Here is a 9,780-nt window from a genome sequence, read left to right as displayed (position 1 = left end):
CACGCAGCTTTCTCCCCGATAATGATGTCTCCGGGCGACAGAAGACACCTCCTTTCGACACTCACCGGCCCTAATATGCAGGCCCAATGGCAACATGACATAGCCCACACTCTCTCTCGAAATTCCTTCACGACGATCGCGCCCCTTTACTGCACGCTTCCATCGTATGAGGCTCAACGTTGCATTTACACCGGTCTTTAAACACCGTCTCGGCTCCACCTCGTCTTCCCTCTGCCCCACTTGTGGAATGCACGGCGACCTCCGCCACGTCATCCTGGCTTGTGTGCAGTATCACCACGAGCGTGCACTGATGGCAATTTCCATGCAACGTATTGAATAACGGCCGTTCAACCCCGCGAAGATCCTCGGACCGTGGTCGAACGCTGCCCACCAGATGCAAGGCCTTCATCTTCTTGCGCAGTACTTGCGCTCCACCGGTCTGGTGACGGGTCTCCGAATGTCATCCACCATCATCATCCCCTCATCCGTTCCCAATGTGCAATAAGGCAGTGTACCACCTGAGCGGCGGTGAATCGCCCACCTCGTCATCATCCAATTTGTGTGTTTGTGTCTTCACAGTATGTATCCAGCAGCTATGCTGTAAAGTACCAGCCTGTATGATCCTTAATTGTGTTGGAATGTGGGGTCGTCTTCATAGTGACACCACTGACAAGGGGGAGCGGCAACTACCTAAGCGCATATCATGTTTTAGTGTGGGCCATTCCGACCTAGGGGCCTGAGGCTCTACCGCCAGTTGTTCCAAAGCCACTGAACGAAGAGTCGCGCCCTTTGATTGTGTTGAACGCTGCTCCAGTTTCTCCGCGTTGCACGAAACGTTTCTTTAGCTCGACTGTTTCCCGAGGCGCCAACTGCGCTATACGGTCACTTGGGACTTCAGAGCCCATTGGTGTGATCGTCTGAACAACATGTGAAGGCAGCGGCCCGGCTAAATCCGCTGTTCTCCCAGCCCCCCCCCCCCCCATACGTTTATCATTAACATTTCTGGGGGCGGGGGGATGAACAAACAAAACAAATTACGCGTTGGGGGTGGAGGGGCCTAGATAAATCACTGGTGAGTTTTCCCAACTGTGGAAGCTGGTGTCAGCTCGGACCTAGGACCAAATATTGGACGTCTTTTCTCAGTTTGCATTCCCGGACAAGCTCATTGGGGATAACGCCTGCTGCTTCACAAGTAAGCTGTTTGTCGATTCCGACACGGCATTGAGAATTCCACACAAAAAGACGTTTCCCTATTACTGAGCAAACATTACTGAGCGGGTCAATAGGAATATCAAAATGACGTTTGTACACATACCAACAAGCATACAGATTGGGACGCCTGTCATACTGAGCCCGCTTTTACGACACGCACGACGAAAAATGAGTCTACAGAGTTGGATCTTGAACGAGAATAGCATTGTCATCGAAGATACGCTGAGGTCACTGAGGACGCAACCCGGTCGATAGCATGCAAATTATGCGAAGCATCTCCGCGAAAGATTCTCGACTACTATTCGTTCGCTACACGCGAGAATATTGAGTTTGTTCTACTGGAGCAGTTTCTCCAGTGCAAGAAAGCTCGACGCTGTGTCAATTACCACGCAGGAGACCTGGTTCAAAGGCGAGAACTTTCCCTTAGGGACGCAGCTAATGGCTTTGCAGCCTCTTTCGCTGACCCCGTCCATGCCGGGTAAGCGCGCAGATCACTCCAGTTACGTACAGTCTTCCCGGGCCCTCCCGCTATAACCACGGCCCTCGTAAGCGGCCCAGGTTTTCCCATTTTCGTTTTGCAGGGCTAGACCAAAGCCCAGAGATGCCCAAGGGTATCTGTCCCTTTTGCATGGTCACGGCATTACACTCGCGACGACATATTATTCATCGATCTTCCAGACCTGCCGCTAAATTCTGACCGTCGAAGGAGGTCAGTTGAATAATGACTTCACTCGAATAATGACAGTTGAAGAAATATGGAGTTTATCTGTCTCGTCCAATACTACGTTCTCATATGTGCTTCTTATTTATGCGTGATCTTTCTACGTCCCTTGTCTAAGGGTCATTCGTACTAAATCCTTGCCACCATCTCTCATGTTTTCTCACTGTTCTTTCATTAACAATATGAGTGCTATTTTACAGTTTGTTCATTTAGAGCACGAAAAAAAATCTTGCAGTGTCTGTTTTATTTCGAGACACTTCAATCCATTATTTTTATGTGCCGTTTTTTTAAACCAGCTATTTTATGACGGCTTCTATTGATCTGTACACTTAGAAGTCGTAAGCTCTGCGGCACCATCGTGAAAGGTTCTATCGCAACGATTGTATCTCATTACGGCCGAAGTCTCATTACGGCCGATGTCTCAATACGGCCGATAATCCTTTAATCCCCAAGTGTCTCATTACGGCCAAAATCTCAATACGGCCGAAGGCAGTCTCATTACGGCCGAAGATGTCTCATAACGGTCAAATGTGAAACTGTGTATTGTAATCTGCATTGATATGCAATGTCGCAGCCAGGTATGGATATATATTCAGCAGGGTATAAGGCATGCACTGTACCCTTAGGGCCCTTATCATATTTATATACACATATTGCGAGACAAACGGTATGTTATCATACCACAGCACAATGCAACATATTGTGTAATGTGTACTCCTACAATGTAGTGTTGATGTTGCTGTGAAGCAGGCTACTATGTGGAGTTCTATGGAGTACTATGGATGAATATTGGCTGTGTTGTGACGCTTTTGGAGCCATCCTACAGTCACTGGCCAAGACTTAACACCTATCTCAGTCGATGTCAGTTTATTTCCATTCGCCTTGCAATTGTACAATTCTTGCTTCTGGAATGAGTGAACCTGAAAGAAGCGAAGAGCAACCATGAATAGACTAGGATATTTAAAGAAAACAAAGAAAAAAACAAGCATTTGTCTCTACATGGCTGGTTTTAATGTGCACAAGCTGCACATGTGTTGATACGTGTCTGTTATTTCATACAAGGTTAACATAAATCTTCATCTAGACAAAAGAATGACAAGCCTTAAAAATGTGACTTCCAGGTAAACACAGAGCATGACGATGATATGAATATAGGTTCAGTAGTTCATTCCCTTAATGGAAACATGTGAATATCAAATAGTGATACATTACAATTCATGAAATGATGCATGCATAACTTTCCATTTCTGGTTTCTTTTTTATAAAAGTAGTGCACGAATTAACATTCGTGCACTACTACAAAATTTCTCACTTCACAACAGAACCTTATGATGATCTTAACAGCTCACCTCTTCGCCAGGACTCCCTGGGCAGCAACATCCTATTAGCCATGTTGTTGTTTTTCTTTTTCGGAATCTTTCGTGCAGCCACATACCATGCCTGGAATGGAAAACCAGCTATAAATAACAGTGTATTTGAATGACTTCCTCTTGAAGTATTTATTCTAATCAGATATGCTTTGTGCCTACTATGGTGCGCGAAGGCACATAAGTACAACATTTGCAGACGTTCGACGTAAGCAGTTCTTGGAGATCAATTCAAGTACGCCGACTTGGGCTTTTATTTTTGAAGAAATACGACGACAAATTTTAACAAATGAAATATGGCTCACAATGATACGAGTAAATGCTGCTGTACGGTGATGCATTATCGGTATCTTATCGTCTTCGAATAAATTTGTTGTTCCTAAACGCGCAACCAACTAGAAACTGCGCAAACCTACGAACGGATACCGAGTTACATCTATTACAGGCACTTCAGCTGTTTTGATTAATTTAAATTGCTCTTATGAGAATCCAACTATGTGTGGACAGCACACTACTAAGACAGGCAATCTACGAAAGCATTACTCACCAGAATTCCTGCTTGACTTGGTCTTGGTCAACACTGCGCGATATACGTTGGGGCTGTGGCGATTCATTCAACTCGATTTTTACCGGAACAACAGGCGCTGCTCGAAAGACAACGACGGAACATAGAGAGCCGCTATAAAGTCCGCTAATTTGCACATTACAGCACTACAAAGCGATATATGAACACATCGTAAACAGCAACCACTCGCTCACACACACAAGAAACGAGGTACCCAACGTTGCTAGACACCATCCGAACTCCGAAGTGAGAGTAGCAAAACAACAAGATATCAAAACACGAAAGGAAGAGTATTGATCCCCCCTCCTTCTATAGCATGCAAAACGTGATTTGCGCTGAGATGAACATATATGTTCATGACGCGAGTAATTTTCACTTTTCACTGATCCAAAGGAGGTCACGTGGGATTGCTCGACGCTTGCGAAATCAACAATGAAAATGGCGAAACGAAACTTGTGAATCGTGCATTTGCTCTTCATGGTAGCTGCCAAAAAATCGAATCAAACTTATGGGACACTGGATTACAGGTATGTTGGCATCTTTTTCATTCCTGCATATCATTACACTATGCGTGAATACATGGTGTCATGTCATGGGTGTCATGTCTCACGATGCTGGGGAAGTAGTTGCAAGGGGAAGTGTGCATGGTTCTCGACTTTTAATTTTTGATCGCGTAATCGAAATATCGGCACCTCTCGCATTGTGGTTTGCATGTGACCAACCAAGTGCTGTTCCCTTACTAGCGCTTCCTACAAACGACAAAACGAAACATGTGGGAATGTATATTTTTGATTACTCATATGTAACAAGAAAATGTATCGTTTTCAGGTTGCTGCCACTACTCCATGTGCCCGCAATTGTCTTGCGTGTATGATTACACTAACGGCGTCGCCCACCACGGCGGAAGTGTTTTGCGTACACGCGTTTCAGCATGAAGCCTGCAGGTAACATCTGATGTTTACCCTTCGGATATTCTGAATTTACATATTGTAGCTTAGAAGAATTCCGAATGCCCAGAGTGACACACACTTTTAACATTGTGACATCAGTGCAATGGCATAAGCTCTAATGTAGTGCCCCACGAAAATGAACAAGGGGTAGTGGTTTATCCAGAATCCCAAGCACGAGAAGGGTGTTGGAAAAAATTGTTGGAATAGTTACGTCATTACAGCTTAACATATCATTACAGACATATGTGAAGCTGAAATCGCAAGGGCACCCCCTGTAGGGGGTGCACAGGCAAAAAAGTTAGGGGGGGTCTGGATAAAGCACTCACGAGGGGGACTCCTCCACCCCATGTCAAGCCTCATAAAACACCTCCTGAAATATTTTCCTGGCTATGCAGCTGCATTATTATGACGTAATTGTCATTGTTGTCCATAATTCTTGAATATGTTTCGAATATATGAAAAAAAAAGTCTGCTTGACAGCATATGTCTTATAGTCATCATCAAACAAGAGCATGTGTCATTTTGTTCAGTGGCTTATGTACTTTTTTGTAAATTTCAGGTGGACGTAAATTGTAGAAGGCAGCTAGTGGGGGAGAAGATCATGGTCATAGGTCATGTGACTCCTGGAGCTCCCAGTGGGCTCCCTTGTGGAGTACTTTTCAGAACACACACACACACAGTTTGCTCACAGAACCAACGAGTAGGATGTTGCTTGAATACTGAGAGAAAATGGCGTAACACATACAAATATCGTGTGACACATATGACAATAAAAACATTTTTCACGAGGGATGCATGAAACACTGTCGCAATATTGTGTGCATGAACCATTGTGTGTGACACAAGCCGTGGGGGCACACCGCCTCGGACACATTTTGGGAAGCATAAAACACAGTATATACAGAGCTACTATGGTGGATGCTTCTTTTTTTTTTTTGGCCGTTATGAGACATCTTCGGCCGTAATGAGACTACCTTCGGCCGTATTGAGACTTTGGCCGTAACGAGACACTTGGGGATTAAAGGATTTTCGGCCGTAATGAGACTTTCGGCCGTAATGAGACTTCGGCCGTAATGAGACTCGGGCCGTAATGAGATGTTACCATCGCAACCGATGATGATGTTGATTGATCACATTGGAGAGGTTACTTATCTTCACGACCGTACCCCCGCCTCCCAGCGGCCTCCTTGACCTGGTTTCACCTGCGTCTGCTTCCCCTTTCTTCCCTCTTATTTCCGTCTTCGCCTTCAGAGATAAATAAAACCCCCAGTTGTTAGTCAGAGCTCCCCCTGTGTACGTGTGTTCTCTGCCTGTCCAGTTTTTCGCGATGTTTTTTCCCATTCGTGATGATTGGAATTTTGATAGCGCACTGACAGCTAAGGTCACAGTTCGCCAAAACAGTGGTAAAATGGCGACTAGTTAAACCAGTCATTCGGCCGGTTGGTATACAGTACGTTTGGAGGTCAAATGATTAAGGCTCTGTACAGGTCTTCAATGCATTCGGCGAGTTAAGATTCGGCAGATATTCGGGATGATATGGCTGGATTTGGTGCAGACCATCCTACAATTATAATAGCAAGAATATAGAGAAATAGCGCACCAAACTTGAGAGACAAATACAGTATCATAATTCCTGCCTGTACTACACAGCTATTTGTGCACATTATCGTTGATAGACCTGACAGGACAACATTCAGGCCTGCACTGTGTCCATCTGTTACCTACCTGGAACGCAGATGCGTCAATACGTTGTCGGTGTCAAACGAAATGGACAGCTGGGACATGTAAAGAGATTAAGTGGTACCTACGCTATCTTTAATCTTTACAGACTTACCGAACGGAAGTTGATGGCCCTGTTCACGCGACCCTGCACGTTCGCGTGAAGAGACGTCTAGCTTGCAGTGGCAAAAGTGGAGAGTACCTCTCAATGCTAAAGGGTAATAAACAGAAAGCTAAATTAGAAAACGTCGAAATCCGTGACATGAAGACTGGCTTCAAACGCGCAGGGGAATTCCATTGAGGAACTTTTTTCAAGTACGTTCTCATCTCCTCGTGGCAGCAGGTAATACGGAATCGTAAGAAGTGCTGAACGAATGCGTTCAAATGCCTGAATTTACACTACTGCACTCAACACTAGGAACGTTCATGCCATACTATCAGGACGATCGGGGAAGACTTTACAATGATGTGTGCTCAGGAGTAGTTCACATCTGTTGTGACCACCATCACCATTATCAAGATCATGTATCAGGCTTGTGCCGTGTTAACAGACCCATTAAGTGATAGATGCTGGTACTGGTGGTGATGATGATGGTCCACCTCACCACCCAAACTATAAGCTACCAATCGTGGCGTAGTCACGATCAAAAATAGATACTTGCAAACATACATATAAAAAAGCAAGTGCATAGGTATATGTGCTGAATAACACAGACGTATCGTGTGTTCACTGGGTTAGTCACATGTTCACTGGTCTGAATTGCTAATAGCTAAATGGCTAGTGGTCACTCAGCACGTATACTGACGTCGACCTTGCTAATTATCCTCCGGGAATGCCAGCAATTCTGTGCAACTGAATTTCGGCTTTTGAATTTAAGATTTCGACATGTGTTTAATTGCCTTCAGGCTTCGAAATTAAATCCAGTGTGTTTTACCGGAAGCAGTAGCCGCGTTGAGCAGGCTTGACTTTACCGCATGATTTGATTGTGTTAACCTCACGGTATGCTTAACGAAATATCTCCTGTCTTCAGAACCAGACACATCGCTCCGTTGCATTGTACAAAAGCGCATTTGAACTACGGCTAAATGATCCTTGAAAGACGAAAACCAAAAGGACTGTTCGTGCGCTCTCGCTTTTGGGAAAGTTGTCTCCCGCTTCTGCTTTCTCGCCCACATCCACGAGTCCTGTGCAGTGTCGGGCTTCGCGTTGATGTAAATCCGATGCTCACATCGTTACTGCCACGCTTCCTGGAACGGTGCTTCAATGAACATTTTTGCGAGCGATGCTCGCAGTACCAAAAATGGAAAGAAAAAAAGATGGGAGTGAGAGACGAAAAACGAGATAGCCAGGAGCAGGTGAGGTAAATGTAATCGACCAGTGCTGACGAGGCATGTCGACTGCGTAGCAAAACCGCGTAATCAAACCCAGTGCATGCTTTACAAGAACAGGATTCTTGTGTTTTCGAAACAAAGGAACTGTGAGATTAGAGGACAAGTTCGACTATACTGGGTCGGTATTCGTCTTTGTAGGATATATGTATCTCTACTCTACATCTGTAGGTTCTTCCAGTGGTCCATGAATATATACAGGGTGCGTCGCGCAAGACTGACCAGAATTTGTATAAAAGAAAACCCATGAGAGCAGCATATATTGCAGTTGAGTTCTACGGCCAGGCGGGCATCTTCTGGAAGAGAGTACGTAACTACCAGATGACTAATCACCTGAAATTCATTAATTAAATTTTTTATTATGGAATTTCGGGAAAAAGCGAGATAGCAGATTGAGAGACTATACTCGCTGAATACCATTCCACGTTTAAAAAGTCCTGTAACACGCACGTGCGTAAAATACCTATCCCAGAATTTTGGTATGAAACTGAGCCGAAACCGCAAAAGCGCGCCTGAGGAGCGCATCACCAACGCCGACGGAAGCCATTCTGGGTCAGAAAGCGGTTATTTATTTTTATTTATTTATTTTATGTATCAGTCATATCCTACTGCTCCACATCAGTGGAATTACGTAGTGGAAAGTGCAGTACACGACATGCAGTACTAACAAAACACAATAACAATATAAATAACACGTAGTACGCATTGAGCCAAAAGCATGTATAGCGTGATATCACATCAGTGACACGGATTTGATAAGTACAACATCTAACCAAAGTGTGTCCTTACTCCGAAAGAAAAGAAACCAGTTTTTGGAAAACAGAGTACCCGAGTTTGAGAGGACAAGGTCACGTGGAAGGCTATTCCAATGTGGTATTGAGCGAACAAAAAAGGAATTTTGAAACACAGATGTGCGAAAACGATATGGTTCAATTTTACATTTGTGATATAGTCGATCGGAAATGAAGTTTGGGGGCATCAAATAAAGGTCACGCGAAATAGCGATGGTACCATGATAAATATCATAAAAGAATCTGAGATTTGCTGTCCTACGACGAGTTTCTAACGTGGTCCAACCCTGCACGGACTGTAAGCTAGAGGACCAAACATAAGGCGAGTAGTTGCCTGTTATCTGGCTGCCTTAGCCTGTTGCTGTCTATCTGGCCACCTCAGCGGCACCTACTCCAATTATCTCCACCGCTTCAAATCACGTGGCCCTCTAACGTGAAATGAGCGCTGTACTCCCCGCGTTCCTGGTCGTTGCGGTTTCGGTTTGGGCTCATTTGCATATCAAAATTCGGGGATGGATATTTTAACGCATGTGCGGGTTTCAGGATTTGTTAAACGTGAAATGGCTTGCAACTAGGATAGTCTCTCAATCTGCCATCTCGCTTTTGCCCGAAATCCCCTAATTAAAAAGTTAATTAATGAATTTTAGGTAATTATTCATTCTGTAATTGCACACTTTCTTCGAGAGGATGTCTGCCTGGCCGTAGAACTCAACTACAAAAACAACATCTATGCTGCTCTCATATCTGTCTTATAAAAATTCTGGTCAGTCTTACTTGACGCACCCTGCATATGCTGAAGGGCACTCCTTAGGAGGGCACGAGCAAACTCCTAAGGCAATGTCTTAATCAACTTTCGACAATTAAACTTTCTAGATATAAAAGCTAGGAGGTTGTCCCAATGAGAACATCTGGTCCCTTCGGTCCCCTGATACCGTTGCCGTGTTCAGAACAAAATCGGTTCGATAGGTCGTCCGCAGAAAATTTGTGAAGGAACACCTTTTTTTTTCTTTATTTTGTTCATTGGGCATTTTCAGAGACGCGTCTTCCCTTCACCCCCAATGTGAGA

General features: G+C 44.5%; 1 long non-coding RNA gene across 1 annotated transcript; it reads left to right on the top strand.

The window, feature by feature from the left end:
• Window positions 1-3,985: 3,985 nt before the first annotated feature.
• Window positions 3,986-5,607, top strand: LOC135383962 (uncharacterized). The gene is made up of 3 exons (XR_010420183.1): window positions 3,986-4,392; window positions 4,694-4,809; window positions 5,375-5,607. It is a non-coding gene; the product is annotated as an uncharacterized LOC135383962 (long non-coding RNA).
• Window positions 5,608-9,780: the final 4,173 nt, after the last annotated feature.

Source organism: Ornithodoros turicata, chromosome 2 (assembly GCF_037126465.1).
Source record: "Ornithodoros turicata isolate Travis chromosome 2, ASM3712646v1, whole genome shotgun sequence".
Taxonomy (NCBI): domain Eukaryota; kingdom Metazoa; phylum Arthropoda; class Arachnida; order Ixodida; family Argasidae; genus Ornithodoros; species Ornithodoros turicata.
The sequence above is the reverse complement of the archived record's forward strand: the minus strand, read 5'-3'. Positions and strand labels throughout refer to the sequence as shown.